The sequence below is a fragment of the Muscardinus avellanarius genome (genome assembly GCF_963383645.1).
Source record: "Muscardinus avellanarius genome assembly, chromosome: 8".
Taxonomy (NCBI): Eukaryota; Metazoa; Chordata; class Mammalia; order Rodentia; family Gliridae; genus Muscardinus; species Muscardinus avellanarius.
The window spans coordinates 8,500,236-8,518,108 of NC_137794.1; positions in this window are offsets into that span (position 1 = coordinate 8,500,236).

The following is a 17,873-nucleotide window of genomic DNA, read 5'->3' on the forward strand; positions in this document are numbered from 1 at the left end:
GAATATGAGAAAACTTTCAGAGTTCTGGTAATGTTCTCTTGTTTGATCTGAACTCTGGTCCAGATTACAAAAGTTTGTTCACCTACACTTGTGTTATATAGTACTTGGGCTGGTTTATTTCTCTACAATTGCTTGTTTTAGAAGTCTACCATGAAGAGGTTAGACTATGAGTGGGCCGAATTAGGAGCCGCTAGGATAGAAAGAAGAGGAGAAGAACAAAAAGATAATTCACAATCAGGAAGTGTCTGGACTGTCGGGGCAGTGTTGACAGTAGTGATTTTAATGTTTTGTTGTGCCTTATACCTGTCAGTCTATGTAAATTTTGGAAAGCAGAGCTATAAAAATTATACTACAATCGGTCCCTGATGCCACAGGTCAGGTGTTCCCTGTCATGTTCTCCAGGGCTCTGCTGGGCTTCGTTTTCACTCACTGTGTTGATGGAATTCTCAGAGCCCAGGACACAAAAAGGCTTCGAGTGAATGATAACTTTGGCAAATGCTTCATCTTTATTCCTTCTTTTCCCATTTTGCTTACAGTCGGGCATATCCTAAAGGTATGTGAACCCCCTTTAATGGAGCATCAGCCGTGTCATGGAGCACAGTCCCTTGGTATCAAAAAGGAATAACTAACTTATTTATCAGCATTTAAAGGAAAATTTGACAGTTATTTGAGACTGGAGTATAAATGCTATTGGATTGAGGCTATTTTTCCTCTTCTTTCTAGCAATAAAGTTTATCTTGCCTCAAAATTTTTGAAGTTAAATATTAGCAATGTAACAATTAAAAATGTCTTGCTGTTAGAACGAATATATTTTTTTATATTGTTTCCTCGGCATACTATTTTTCTCGGGATTATTATAATCACTCAATTTGAAGCATATCCAGAATTGTAAACAAGAACATGAATATTGGACTTAGGTAAGAAGGTGATGGTTAGAAAGTTAATAGATGATACATATAAGTAGACGATTGAGAGATCTATTCAAAACATGGTAGAATGCTCCTGGGCTCAGCCTTCAGTACAAAAAAAATAAAAATCCTCTTGACATCTATACCTAAAAACTGAATGAACCAGAGACATAAATTGATTCTCCCTAATTCAGCTTTAACCCAGGTCTTTTCATAAACAGAGTAAGGTGATCAGACCCTAAATCCAACTGCCTAGCAAAAGAAAGTAAAAATCCTTTCTGATGAAAGATAATAATACGTGGAAATTTTAAAATGCAGTGTCTAGACACAGTAAAAACCTCTACATATCTAAAAAGACAGGAATATGTGGAAGATGGCTAAGATAATAAAAGGTAATAAAAATATGTTCACAAATTGATGTAGTACTAGAATTAGAAGACAAGAAATTTTTAAAAATTAATTAATCTGTTCATGGGCCAAGTAGATAACAGTTATAAAATCTTAATTAGAATTATAATCTCTTAAGAGAACCAAATGTGCATACCAGCACTGAAAAATATAGTATCAGAAATGAGAATCTCTAGCAGTAAATGGAACACAGCAAACATTAACAGGAGTAACATCAAAGAAAATCAAACCTAAACTTATCACAATCACACTGCTGAAAACTAAATAAAATGTAAATGCAGTCAGAGCAGAAATATTATTCTTTTTTATTACTTTGTGTATTTATTAATTTATTTATTACTTTTTTACTTTATTTATTTATTTAGTTAGTTAGTTAGTACCAGGAATTGAATTCAGGCCGCTCCACCTCTAAGCTACACTCCCAGTCCTATTTATTCTTTATTATTTTTTAACAGGGTCTGGTTAAGTTACCCTGTATTGGCCTCAAGCCTGCGATCCTATGTTAGCCTCTCAAGTACTGGGATTACAGGTTAACACCACCACACCTAGAGAAGAGAATTATTTTTTTAAGAGAATTAACAGTAAGAGTGACAGTTGACCTATCAATGGATTTATTAGAATGCACACAGTTAAATAATATCTTTAAAACATTCATTTTCACTTCACTTTTATGTATTATACTAACTGTTGAGATACCTGCTGTCTCTAGGGTCCATACATCTGGCTTATACACCTGGCTGTGTGATGCGAAGGGCTGGAAGTCTGCAGAGTACAGATGAACTCATCTCTGCCATCTGGCTTTCTCTCAAGGTCTTCCATGACAGAACACTAAATTAAGATCACAAGCTCTCTTCTCTTCTCATTTCTTTTCTTTCTTCTGGCTGCTGCTACCAGCATTCCTCTGCAAATTATCTCCTTCCCAGAAGTGACTTCTTCGCTTCTCCAGCTTTCTAGGACCAGCCCTATCTGTCCCCTTAGTGAGGGGCAGCTTGCCATTCTTAGACATCTGAGTCTGCGCTTCAGTGTCATGGCTTAGCCAAGCTTCTCAGTGCTAACCATTCTAATTTCTTCACTTACTCATGCAGAGGATTTGCAGAAGACACAAGTGCAAGCATCCTGATTTTTTTCACAAAAAGATATTGGTGACAGCAATTTTTTCCCCAAAAATGGATATTTAGTATGGCAGAATGGTGCTTTGGCCACAATTCTGGTGATGAGCATGTCTTTTATAAACAAGCACAAATGATCTATGTGTTTGTGTTTGTGTGTGTGTGTGTGTGTGTGTGTGTGTGTGTGTGTGTTACTAAGGACTGAACCCGGAGGCTTTCTAATCTCTGATCTCCCAGCCCTATTTTTTTGTTTGTTTGTTTCAAAACAGGGTCTCACAAGGTTGCTAAGAGTCTCACTACGGCCTTCATTTCTAATGTGCTGTCATGAATAAAGTTATCAGTGATATAAAAGTAAAAGGTAAATTTATTTGTTTAAGAAACAAAACTCAAGACAGAAATTTTAATGGTGGTTATCTTTGGCAAACAGAACAAGAGATAACACTTTTTCATGTATCCTTAATTTTTAAAGAGCTACAATCATTAAAACAATGCATACTTTAATTATATTGTTATTGTGCTATCAATCAGTATATGAGTATCTTTAAAATCTAATGATTCCCTATCTAGATGCCCTGGCTATCTTTCTCTTTTTCCTCTAGCTCTTTTAGGAAGCAAATCCAACTTGAGTTTTCAGAATGAAACACGGGAACACACTGCATTTTCTACCTGTGCACCAGCTTGCCCGTATGGATGGAACACAGCTCATGTCCATCTGGTCAGTTAATAATTTAATGTCACAGCTCGTCAGCAATTTAAGCCTTTGTTTCTCTTGTCTTCCTGATTGGCAAAAGGCACAGATGTTAGAACAATTTTCTCTTGTGACTATTAAGATTTGATGTTTAGCTTTGCTAATAAAATAGCTCTTTTATCAATTGTGGTTGTAAATTATTGTTAATGGTATCAAGAAATACCTATTATCATATTAGGTATAATAAAAATTTGGAGTATGGAAAAGGAGTATCTCCCATGAGGAGCTAGAGAACAGAGAATCCTGACTCTTTAGGTCAGGGGTCTTTTGCTCTTTCTCTCACCAAAACTGACCCTCTCACCCCATTAAATTTGTTTTTAGGAAAGGATCCCATAGAGCCACACATAAAGCTGCATGGCTGTCATGACTTAAGTCATCATTTTCCTCTAAAAATTTACGAATTTCTCTAGAATATAAAATTGATTTTCTAGAAACGTTGGAATGTGCATATTGCTTCTACTGAGATTTTATCAGCTTATTCTTTAATTTGATAATTTACTCTTACTATATAGATAAAATAATGATGTTGAGGCATCATTCAGAATTGGGGCAATTTCCCAGCATCAGTGTCTACTTTGTATGTTCTTTCTCCTGGTTTCTCTCTGTAATGAGCTCTGTGTATGAGAAGAAGAGTTTACATGACCTCATCATATTGGGGTGAAGGAGGTAGGTACCTTGTGTGAACAAGCTGGTAGCATTTTGAAGGATAATTGTTTCCATTTCTGTGAATTCTTCCAGTGTGGACAGCATTATTTGCAGATAATAGGATTATTATTATTATTGTTGCAGATAATAGGATCATATGCAGATAATAGGATTCATCCTATGGTCTCTCTTTGGGGTGCTATAAATGTCTGCCTTGTCTTCCATCTTGTCTTCTGTCTGGAAATAGCCTGCCCAGGGCTTGTTTTGACATGATCTTCTCTCAACAGCAGCTTTTGCCCCAGCAAGCATACTTTATCCACACAAGACTTGGAAGACACCTTGGCATTTCAAACTTGAAAGCTCAGTTCTAGGCAGTACAACTCTCTACTCTCTACTGTGTTGGACTGCCCAGTGTCATTGATAGGTTCCTCAGGATAGTGATCTCCCAGCAGAGTCCAAAATGGGAGGAGTGCCGCATCCTAAATGTTTCTTATCTCACTCACCTGATCATTCCAGGTAGGCTTGTGCTAATGCGGGGCCATCTAATACCTCTTCCTGATCTTTTTCTTTCTCCCTCCTCCTGTGTGCCAGGGTTCAACTCCTGTCATTTATTATCTTTTGGTCCTCTTTCCTAAATTCTGCTTCATCTATTATGAAAGAAAGCCTTGTCTGGAATCCAAGCTGGCTCTTCATGTGTGAAAGAGATCTTATTAGCAACTCTTACATTGAATGTCAGAAAAAGAGAACTAAACATTTCTGTTTCCATTCCTCTGTAATGTTCAGAATCTTACTCCTGAGGGAGAAGGCAGAGGGCTTTCTTGATCTCACTGTGAATGTGCTATGTGCAAAATTCCAAACAAGAAAAGTAAATTAATATCTTGTCAAAATATTACTCCTTTCCTGAACACTTACGTCTCCTTTTGTGATAACCACATAGAATAGGATTAAAGAAAGTTTCTCTGGGGGGGGGGCAAGATGAGAATATTTTCTACAACTCTAAATCATTCCCCTAAATCAATGGCACATCAACAGTGTAGAAATATGAAAGTTCTGTTACATTGGGTAAACTTAAATCACCTTCTTGTCTTCACATTGTAATTTTCTTGAGAACTGAAGCAGGCCTGGGTGTGGAATAAAACATTTCAACTGGGTGCTTCCTAAACCTTGCTTCTGATGACCAAATAGCCAAAGAAAAATATATTAATAGGGAGATGATAGGTATTTTTATATTATCAGATTGTCTACTTTTAGAGTGTAAAAATATGCTATTGGCTAGTAAGCAAATAATTGGGCAATTTATTTGCATCTTTGGGAACTTCTGAAATAAATGCATGTGTATAAAGAATGACCGGTCAGTGGAAATAGCTATTTTTTTTTCTTTTGGCATTTTTTAAACTCTCTACTTTTATGGCTTCTCTTTCCTTATTCTGCTTGGTTCTTCTTGTCTTTGTTCCTCCACTATCTTTCACATTCTTTCTCCTGGGACTTTTTCTCTCAGCTTTATAGAGACCTAATAAACTTGTAAAAAACAAGAAAAAGAAGAAGAAACAAAACGATGCCAAGCTTCAGAAAGTAGTTGTTCCAGAAAAGTCCTTTAAAACTGCCTGATGTGACACACAAAATAATGAAGTCCCAGAAGTAAATAGAAGGGTTATATGTAAACCTAGCCATAACCTGCCCTCTTGCATGTGAGCTACAACTGTGTTGTTGAAGAACTCCAGGATAGACTGAATGTATTACCCATGGGGTTAACCTTGAGGATATTAGTGAATTCTTAGGTCTGAAGCACACCCTCAGGTTGTGCTCACTGAACACAAAGGGCAAAGATGGCGGCATGTGTCCATCAATGGTTTCTAAACTGGACATTGAAAATGCTACTGAGGGGTATCCACTGCCCATGAGCCTTCAAGGAAGACAGCTGACACTTATCTGAAAGTCCCACTCCTAGTGAGTTCTGAGAAAGCATTTTAAACAAAATCCACACAAAAAAGTAGCCATAGAAGAAAATTCTGGTGTGTGTGTGTGTGTGTGTGTGTGTGTGTGTCTGTGTGTCTGTGTGTCTGTGTGAGTGTGTGTAGTTCTGGGGATTGAATCCAGGGATATTCTACCTGTGAACTACATTTCCCAAGCCTACTTTATTTTTTATTTGGAAATGGAGTCTCACTAAATTGCCGAAGGCCTAAGTTGCTAAGGCTGTCTTCAAACCTCTTCCTGGCTCAGCTTCCCAAGTAGTGGAATTACAAGTGTGTGCTACCAAGCCCAGATACCTTGAGCCCTTTTTACATTTTTTTTATTTTGCAACATGGTACCACTAAGTTGCTGGAGGTTCTTCTAAGAGGCTAACCTCAAACCCGGGATCCTCCTGTCTCAGCCTTTCAAATATTGGGATAAAGGTGTACACTATTGCATCCAGATGATTTCTAAATATTTTACTGGGAATATGTACAAGACATTGGAGATGAGGTAAAAGAGTTGAAATGTGATAAATACACAGTTTTGTAGTATGATTAATTACTATAGTGCATTGATCTGATATATGGAAGTTCATGTACCTTGAAATGAACCAACCATATAGACACATTATGTAAAACTCAGTATTAAGTTGATAACAACTACAGAGTTTCTACTTCTCTCCTTTCATTCCTCTTACCAATAAGTGTACTTCAAAGATGCTGCATTAAAATTCACCCATGGTCTAAGCTGGAAAATATTTTTTTAAAGCTAATCAGTTTAGCTCTTCTAACGGTTCATGCTATATGCCCCTAGTTTAAAAACGTGTTTCAAGAAAATGTGCTGAAGTCTATAATTTATAGACTTCAGAGCAGATCGGACAGTGCTACTCATCAATTTAGTAGATGTGAACCTCCAACCTCAACTTCCTTCTCATAATAAGAGAGGATCTACTAAAAAACACCAGCTTGAACATGAAAGCAACTATATATAAAGTACCTCTCCCATTGTTTACCCTCAGTAAGAGAAATGTTATCATTTTAATTGTTATCATCTTCTAGGACTAAACAATCTGAGCCACTAAATTTATGTATAGATTTTAAAATAACTAATATTGGTTGCTCTTAATGTGAAGGGCACTCAGCATAAAACCGGCTCAAAATGTATAAAATAGCAATTTAATAATATGATTGCATATGAAAACCATTTCTTCTCTATACTTTAAGAGACCCTCACCTTTCAGGTTCAAGCAAGGTGATTTCTTCTTGCTGATGTTCTGTGGACTAGCATGGCTTTGCAAGCCAAAGCCTTTTGAACTGAGTCCACAGCCATTTTTTTTTAATGCAGGTTAAAATCCCAATGGGAAGTGCAACTGCAAACTTTGCTCAGCTCAACTTAGTCTGAGTTAAAAATGAGATCGGCGTGGGAGGCAGTGCAGATCGGAACATTCAAATACAATACAGGATGCATCTTTAATGCAAGGCAAGGGCTCACTGGGAGCATACGCTATGAAAGCTTGAAATACCAGAGCTGAGGTTGGGAGCAAAGCTTCCTAGTGCAAGTAGAGCTGGCTTACTTCTGCAGAAAGGTACCCAGGGAAGAGAACATCCCAATTTGTCCTTGAATTGGAAAGCATGTTGATTGCGTCTGCTCAGAGCCAGCTCTTAAATTCATCATCAGTTAGATTAGACCTTAGAAAGAATTTCTGACAGATTGTAACAACCGGATTCATCACTGTTTCATTAAATCAATATTAATTAAATGTTTCCACCTTTTAGGGAGACTTATAAGATCCTGATTAGCCATGACAGATCATTATTTTCAGCAGAACATGGTCAAGATCCAGCAAGGAGCACTGAGATGTAATCAGGCACCAATGTAGGCTAGAATTAATAATTATACTAAATTGGGTGTAATGAATAATTTATGGTGTAAATTCTTATGCAATTTGCTATGGTAACCCACTAGAAGAGATCTGCTGTATTTTAACAAAGCATGAGTTACTAGGAGTAAAATAATGGATAAAATAATAGAGAAGCCACATCAGATGGGAAATGCTTAGAGATGGATAAAGTGGGATAAGGTAAACACACGAAGTGCTACTGTCATCGTCTCCACTAATTAACATTCATAATTTACCCCAAAGTGCAAAGAACTCAAACAAACCTTTACAGGTTGTAGAAAATTTAACTTCTTGTCCTTCCAATGTTAACAAAGACAAACTAGGTAGGCAAAGGCTGTTCTTTACTGCCTAGAGTACTATAGAGAGTGTGGTTTGTTTTGATTTGCTGGTTGTCTTCTGAACAAATGAAATCATGTTCAAACTTTTATTTATTCTGTTCTATCTTTATATAAAAGACGTAATTGAAGAGTACATTAAAGGGAGAAAATGCAGCTTAGTAGATTACTGCTGAGCACAGACACTTTGAAGAAACTCTACTTGGTGCATAAACTATCCAGTTATCAGCACAGCTTTCACCATATATCGATTATGTCCATGTATCTAAAATATTATGCAAATCTTCCTTTTATCAAAGCTCAGTGTTGTGAAAATGACAAGCAAGAAAACTAGGGCTCCAAGAAGTCAAGCAGGTTCACTCAGCTAGAAAGTTTGCATCACAACTGTGAGTCTAGAGGCCCACAGCATTAGCAGAGCTGGCAGCCTATTACATTTTCTCAGTGTTTTGAAAAATGTATTTTGAGTTAAAGGAGTGATGTGTGCATGTATACTTCTACCATCCTGTTCTCTATTAAGGTGTATGACTATAACACAGCATAAAGAAATCAAACACTAATCCTCATGCATAAATTATAAGGTATACAGTCTAGGATCTTAAAGGTCAGATGATTAAAATACAGCCATTTAACTCTTTAAAAATTTCTTCCAAGTTGACTCGGCAAGCTTCACTGGGGCACGTTACTTAGAAAAAATTAAAATATTTGAACATTAGTGATAATCACTCTGTGTCAGTATACACAGAAATAAATTTTCCATAGAAAATTTATCATATGATTTTCTGTATACATTTACTTGTAATGTTTTATTTTGTGTTCACTATCCAATATCGAATATTAAGTCAGAAAAAAATATTCCATTTTAGTGGAAAGAACACACACACACACACACACACACACACACATACACACCAGTGGAGTCTTCAAATTTCATTAGTGTTGCCTTACAATATTGTCTTTACACATACGGTCATCTCTCATCTATCTTACATGAGTAATATCAAGTCCTAAACATGTGTCAACACTGAGGCTAACACTTTGCATGGAGAATGGTACCTCATCTGCACCAGAGACCTGAGAGTGGGTAAACTATCTCTATCTCCACGCTAATGGAAACGCGTTCTTAGAGATGTTAAGAAATGTGCTCAATATTAACACAGCAAGTATGCCATGAGGCAGAGTTTAAATTCAGGTCAACATGTCTTCAGCGTTCGCGGATATAATAATTATGCAACCCTTTCCAAACCAGAGTCAGGATAAGGCACTGCCTTATCTTTTCTGACTTTCTGACTGAACAAGCAACTTTTTCCCCTGGGATAACTAATGTCCTCAATTTAAAGCAGTGTTTATTTGACAGACAGTTTACATCTAATGAAGACCAATTACCTCTGGGAGCTGTTATTACTCATTCGATCTCAGTGTGAACGCGGAGGTGAAGGCAGGGGTTTGCGACAGTGAAGACGCAGAACACACAGAAAAGGCAAAATAAGATGGATGTTTGGTGGCCTGAAAAGGTGAGTGATAAGTTTCCCAGTTACCTTTGCCCATGCCCCAGACTTCACTTTGAGATCAATCTGGGTAACAGTTGAATGTGTCAATTCCAAGCAGCTGTAACTCAGCAGCTGTAGAGGACCCCAACCTTCCTCCTAACTGACCATTGTAGCATCTGAATTGCAAAGCAGTAGTCTAGCCCATGGCTTCCATACCCAATCAATGCCCAGCTCTCCTCCCCTAAAGCCAGAAAAAGAGGAAAGTAAATACAAAACCAACCTCTCTCTCTCTCTCTCTCTTTCTCTCTCTCTCTCTTTCTCTTCCTCTCTCTCTCTTTCCTCTCTGAAGAAGAGTCAGTTTTTGTGTTTATCCAGGGACTCTGTTTTCTAACTGTCCCTCTTTTTTTATTTAAAAACTCTGTGCATAGTGACTATTCAGTAAGACTTGACAGTAATGAGGACACTGCTCCCCAGAACACTGTTGCCCTAAGAAAATTGAAATAGAGAAGCAAATCTCAGATTTTTAAATTATAAAATACAAAGAAATTGTTGCTGTTTTTTCTCAACTACAAAAGTGTGCCCTCTTTCAAAATAAAATGTGTTCTCAAGCAGTCACTGGAAATTCCATAGACACCAATGACAGAAACGGCATGGTTTCTCCTCTTGAAACATGTTTGACTCAGCAACACAATGACTTTCAAAGGAGATTAGTATCACCAATAAATCTCCATACTCGCAGATGCCGAGCAAGACAGAACACGGCTGCCCAGGCATATATTATGACAATAGATGCTTACCAACAGTTTTAACTGTTCTGCAACAGATTGTGCCCTAAAGCAGTAAATACCCTGTGCACAGGAGGTTATTTAGCTTTTGTTTTTCCCAAGTAAATATATAAACAGACAGACAGACATATACACACACATAGCTGGGTCATCCTTTTTCAATTCTCTTCTTCAGTGTGTGGAGAACAGTTCATCCATAGGTTTTGGAACGTGAAGCTCTTAAAATTAATGTAAATCCCAAAGCTGTCATGTTTCCCTTACCACTTTGAGAGCGTGCCAAACCAAAGGGACCCTTACCAAAGCACAAGGTGGGTCTGGGAGTATAAGAAACAGTATTTGCAATCATCAGGAACCCGAGGATGTGCACACATGCGCTGAATAAAATAGTCTTATGTTTTGTCCTCTGCTCTGTCATTAGATGGATTCTATCCACCAGATAGATGCACAGCTAGCATTTAGCATTTCTACCCAGCAACTAAGAGAAATGTACGTGATTTGAAAACAGCACAGGTGGCGCCATTTCAGTTTTATATAAGAAGCCCAAGAAACCATCAAGTTGCATTAGGGTTGGGGAGGATAACTCTATTTTTATTTTTCTGTACTGGGGATGGAACCCAGGGACAGTCTACCTCTGAGCTATACCCAGCCCTATTTTTAGTCTTTATTTTGAAACAGAATCTCACTAAGTTGCGGAGGACCCCAGCTAGAGCAACTCCTTCAGAAACTTTTCCTTTATATTCTGAGGATATCCCTCTACTTTTCGCTGATTACCCAATGGCCATGCAGACATTGTATCTGCAAGCTAGCCTGAAATGAGAGTGTGAGGGTGGGGAGTTGAGTTCTGACTTTGGTGATCCCAATGTTTCCTTGACTTCTTTCTCTCACACATGGAAACCTATGAAAAAGCTCTCAACATTGAAGGTTTGTTGTGAAAATTAAACTTTAAAATTGCATCCTCCATGAGACACAGAGAGAGATAGTAATCGTTTCCTCCTCTCTCAGGATGTTTGCCCTGAAAAAAAGCTGGTAGGAAAGAAAAAAAGGAAAACAGGAAGGAAGAAAGAAAGGAAGGAAGGAAGGCAAGAAGAAAGGAAGGTGGTAAGGAAGACAGGAAGGAAGGAAGGAAGGACAGAAAGGAAGGAAGGAAGGAAGGAAGGAAGGAAGGAAGGAAGGAAGAAAAATAGAAAGGAAGGAAGGAAGGAAAAATAAAAAGAAAGAAAGGAAGGAAAAGGGAATAAAGGAAAAGAAAAGACAGGAAGGAAGGGAAAAAAGAAATCCTGGCACAGGGAACAAGGGGCATGTCTCCTTTTGTTGATTTTCTGCTATTGCCTTTGTTTTCTGGTTAGATTAGCCTTCTATTTATAATCACAAAGCAATTTCTGAATTTCAAATATAAGTTTAAACAGAACAAACAAAAGCACACAAACACAAACTGACCCTTCTCAGCTGGGTTCTGAAGCTCAAGCCTGTTTCTGACCAAGGGTCAGGGAATGTTCCACAAAGTATCTTGGGATCCCCAGGCCAAGATTGATGTTTTTTAAGCCTTTTTTTCTCTGCACATTTCCCTTGGGAACCTCAACAAGGCCTGTGGTTGGCCCAAGGCACAAGCTGATGTTTGAGCGGCCCTGCAGTCTAGCCATAGATATGATTATCAGCTCTTTCTTTCCATCCTCCATATCTGGCAGTATCTTGGCAGGCTGGAGATACACACGGGGGATAGCTGCAGGGAGAGAAGGTTCCGCATGGAGAAGAAACAGTTCTGAGGTAGAGAGACTTTGAGAAAGGGGAGAGAATTTATTGGGAAGGGCAGAGCAGTCTTCAAGGGGAAAATGGGCTTTTGGAGACAATTCTAGCCTAACATTACCTTTTGGGAAAGAGAATATGTCTATCTCAATAAATCCAATGAGGAGCCTGTGAGGGAGATTAAGGGGGGAAAGTCTAAACTGAAAATAAAAGAGAATGTGGCTGAGGACAGAGATAGGAGAGGCAGGTAACATAACGTATATGGTGATTCCAGCCTGTTTCAGAGAAAAAAATTATCCATTCTGGGATACTTATGGGATACCTGAGAATCCTGTAAGGGATACACCAAGAACAGTTATTGTTTAAGTTTGACATAAGATAGGCTCACATGATTTCAAGGGTCCTTGGTCTTTTCCCGGAGGGTCAGAGATTTCGACCTCACTCCTTGAATCTCAGGATTAGTGCTATTAATTCTAATTATGGTATACAAAGGAACATATATTAATTCAAGATTTTTTCTTATCATAGGACATTAGGTACGTTTTTTAGGTAGGACATTATATATCTTTAAAAAATAGGTACATTTTTTGCATAGGACATTATATATCTTTTAAAAAATCTGAAGCAAAATGTCAACTCTATCTAATTGCTGAATCTTATTTCAAGTCAAGTTTATAGAAACTGGAAAACCAGCAGTTTTAAGGAAGAATCTGAAAAGTATTTTTAGTAAAATGCATTGCCTTCATTTGCAGTGAATTTTAATAATTGAGGTTGTCATTATGTTTGACCCATAAAGAGTAACCTTGATGGTTATTTGTTATGTATTCAGTTTTGTCTGCCTTAGCTTACGTTTAAATATTAATGAAAAAAAGAAAACTTACAAAATCCCTCAAGCTGCACTGTAGGAATCGAACACTTTTTAGCTAGTGGCAATGAATATAATCATCATTTCTGTGCTAATTTTTAAAGACAGCAATAAACATTTAAGCTAATTATTTTAAAATGTTGGATAGGCATTCTTTTATTGGTGCATTATATTCAATACATCATATTGGGGTAAAAAAAAAAACTTGTGTGTACATAACATGTACACATCACTGATTTAACCCCTACCCAATTCCCACCCCATTCCCTCCCCATCCCTCCTTCCCTTGCTCGGCTTAGTGGTTGGCTTCGATATGTTTTAGTACATTGTGTGTTTTAGAGAATTTCCTTCTTCCTCCCTCCCATCTCCTCCTTTAGGTTGTCTTGTTTGCTCCTCTATAGGATTTCCTTTTTCATCTAGAGTTCCTCCTATGACCCATTTCTCCTTAGCTCTCACATATTAGGGAAAGCATCTGCTTTCTTATTTTTTGTGACTGACTAATCTCACTTAGCACACTGACAATTTGCACACGTCAAGCAGACAGCATAGATTCTGGAAGGTTTTTTTCTAGAATAAACATATTTAAGAAAGTAAGAAAGGTAATCTATGAAATACAGACAGGGATTTCTTTGTTGTGTTTGGTCAGAGGTTTCTCTTTATTCAGGAGAGTTTGCTTTAAAAGTGGATCTTAGTGGTTAATAATACAATCTTCTTTGACAGACTTTCAAAATTTAGGTATTAGTCTTATCAGTTGCTATGTGACTTTGAGCAAGTTAAAATCTGTGTGCCCCAACTCTTTCATGGGAATGGATATGGCAGGGTATCTACATTATAGAATTGATTTATATAAACTTTGAAAACTGATTGAAACACAATAAATATTCTGTTTATGTTAGCTATTATCATTATTTGATCATAATGAGGATGGCTAAGAGGCATCCCATTAGACATTCATAGCCCACAGATAAAAGTCCATACTTCAGGCAAAATTAGATTTAAAATATAAAACCCTGTTTAAAATTGCAAAGTTACTCCAAACAATTAACAAGTGGTTATTAATAAATCTAAGTCATCCTATGAATAGAACAAATTTAGAAAAAAAACATTTGAGAAAATTCAGTGCCCTTTCAGGCTAAAAACACTAAAGAAACTAATGATAGAAGAAAAGTACCTCAACATTATAAATGCAATATATTATAAATCAATATTATACAGAATGGAGACAACCTGAAAGAATTTCTGTTAAAATCAGGAACACACCGGGCGTGGTGGCGCACACTTGTAATCCCCGCGCTTGGGAGGCGGAGACAGGAGGATCACGCAGGTTCGAAGCCAGCCATGCTGGTTTAAGAGACCCTGTTTCAAAAAATTATATTTAAACAAAGGTCTGGGAGTGTAGCCCAGAGGTAGAAGGGCTTCCAGGAACCCCAGTACCACACACACACAAAAAATCAGGAACAAGACAAGAATGCTATTCAATATAGTACTCAAAAATTTGTCCAGAGAAGTAAGGCAAGAGAACACAAAGAGATAGAAACAGGGAAAGAGGCAAAATTTTCCTTATTCACTGACGATATAAGGCGCCCAAAAGTTAAGTTCTAAGACTGCTAGAGTTAATAAACAAATTCATCAGAGTAGCAGGGTATAAAATCAACTACAACAATCAATAGCTTTTCTATACATCAAGCATCAATCCTCTGAAAATAAATATGCAAAATAATTCAGTCATGACAGCTTCAAAAGGAGTAAAATATGTAGGTATAAATCTAGACAAGAAAGTAAAAACCTCTACAATAAAAATTACAGAACAATAGAAAAACTGAAGAAGACTTAAGAAGATGGAAAGATTTTTAATGTTCTTCAATAGGTGGAATAAATGTTAAAAAATGCCATATGGACAAAAGTGATATGCAGACTTGATACAATTCCTATTGAAATATCCACATCATTCTTCACAGAAATAAATAAAACAATTCTAAAAAATAAAAGACCCAGAATAACCAAAGCAACTAGTAACAACAGAAACTATGACATTGAAGGCATCGCCATACTGTATACTTCAATATACATCATAATGTAGCTATACTACAAGGCTATAGCAATAAAAAAGCATGGTATTAGCACAAAATATATAACAATGGAGTAGACTAAAAGATGCAGAAACAAACCCTCACACCTATAGCAATTTGATCTGTGAAAAGGGGACCAAAATCTATGCTGGAGAAAAGATAGCCTTTCAATTAATGATGCTGGAAAACCTAGTTAAACATATGTAGTAGAATGGAATTAAATCTCAACATCTCACCCGTGCAGTTTATTCGAGATGGATAAAAATGCCTATAAATTAGATCAGAGACCTTGTAACTACTAGAATGGGGCACTGGACCAGCTTTCCAGCATGGAGGCACCAATAGAGGTTTCCTCAATAAGACCCCCGAACTCAGGAGATAAAACAGAAATCAGAATGTGGAATGGCATCAGTTCACAAAGCTTCTGTGCAGCAAAGGAAACCATCAAGAACCTAAAGAGAGAGCCTACAGAATGGGAGAAAATTATTATCAGCCTCTTGACTCACCAAGGATCAATATCTAAGCTATATAAAGAACTTTGAAAACTTAATACTAAAAAAGAAGAACCCAATCAAAACATGAGTAATGGATCAAAAGAGACACTGCTCAAAAGAAGAAATACACATGGCCAATAGATATATGAAAAAAATGTGGAAAATAAAGAGGATTTCAGATAAATAAGGGGACATATTAGTGGAGCAGTGGAAAAAGATTTGAGGAGGAAGGTAGGAAAGAGTAAGGGCAGATCTGATGGCAGAAATAATTCAAACAATCTTTTGTTCATATATGAAGTTATCTGTATCCATGTGGGAAGGCAGGGATGAGGGAGGGTCCTGGAGGGAAACACACACAACTGCTGTGTACATATATATTTCTATCACTTTGAACCTCACTATGATGTCTGATTACAATGCACCAATTAAAAAATGAAAGTTACACCAAAGATTTAACAAGTGGCTAATCACCAATTAATCTGAGATTATGATAAGGAATATATGACACAGGAACTATCAGGGAGCTTTAAACGTAATTGAGGATATATATAAAAGCAATTGGATATTTATTATCAGTCAATGACTATCAGGCATCAATTGGCTTTTGGACATTTTTTATTAGCATTCCTCTTTTTATTTTTATGCTGCTGGGGATTGAACCCAGGGGCATTCTACCTCTGAGCTACAGCCCCAGCCCTATTTTTTATTCTTTATTTTGAAACAGGGTCTCACTAAGTTGCAAAGGACCTCACTAAGTTGCTGAGTGAACCTGCAATTGTCCAGTCTCAGCCTTCCAAGTACTGGGATTAAAAGTGTGCACCACCATGTTTGGTCACTTCATGACCCTATAGATAAGATTCTTTAATATCTTTGATTAGTAAATAAGCAAGCTAATATAAAATTGCAATATGGCATGATTATTGTAATCACAAGCCCTGTAAGAGGCATAGTGGTGATATGAATTTGAGGTGACCATTTTTATTTCATTGGATCAGGTAGACTTTGGAAAAATAAAATCCTTGTAGATGTCCAAACTCACTAGGTTGATTGTGGGGATTATGAGGGCAAGTTGTGAGTTCAGCTCCCTTTCTGCTACGTGCCACTGCTATATAAAAAGTAACAAAGCAAGACCTTGGGAGAGTCCACGTTGCTCTGACTCTGGGCCTTGGCACCACACCTCCATTCTTCATTCTGCACTTTGACACCTTTGTTAAGTCTGGGCTCTGATATCATGCCACCTCTGTTCACTCAGGGCCCTGGTATGCTACTATCTCTGTTCTACTTTGCTAGAGAAACTGGAGAGTTGCACAAACACTTGGATACTTGGATATGAAGTAGCCCCTTGCAAGCAGAAGCCCCTTGCAGACATCTCCTGTGGGGCACTACTGTACCTAGTGGGCCACCATTACATGCTCTTTTAGCCTGCTGAAGCTAGAATAAAATGATGAGGTTGAGCTCACAAGTTTGCAGCTTTGATCAGCTGTATAATATTAATCAATAAACAATATGTATAAAAATGCAAGGTATATAAAACATCATAATGTAATGCTATTCCTGGGTTGTTTTGTCTTCTGTGGGAGCAATAAGGGAAAAGGAGATTAAAAAAAAAAGGACGACTACAAAATCTTTAAAATTCAGTGTAGATCACGGAGATCCTGCTCAGGTTGCTGGGCAACTAGACATTTTCTCAGAATTGAATTCCAGAAAGATGGAAAAAAGTACATCTACAAGTTAAAATCTCATAGCTGAAAGCCGGGCATGGTGGCGCTACCTTGTAATCCTAGGACTTGGGAGGCTGAGACAGGAGGAATCTCAGTACTTGGAAGGCTGAGATAGGGGGAAATGGGTTTGCTGCCAGCCTCAGCTACTTAGTGAGGCCCTCCAACACTCAGTGAAACCCTGTTTACAAATTAAGAATAAAAAAATGGGGCTAGGGGTGTAGCTCAGAGATAGAATGCTCCTGGGTTTAATCCCTAGCAAAAAAAAAAAAAAAAAGAGAGAGAGAAAAAGAAAGAGAGAAAAAGAAAATACATTCTATAGCTGGAAATAACACCAGAGTCATTTGCAGTTTTAAATTTTTAAAAATATATTTTAAGTCTCTTGTTGAAAGTCACAGACAAAACAGGCAGTTCAGGTAGTAATAGAACAGAAAAGGAAAAACACTGAGAAGACCGCTCGGACATGTGGGCATAATTGCATCTCCTCTTCTCTTTCTTCTCATATTCTACATCACTTTTTATATTTGCTTTTATATCCTTTCTATAAAATGATGAACAGTTATAACAATTAGCTGCTTACTATATGTAATGACAATACTAAGTAGTTTTAGTCAATCTCATTTAATACCCACAACAAACCTTATGGGATTTTTGGTATGGTTGTTTGTTTGTTTGTTTGTTTTTGGTGGTACTGGGGTTCCTGAAA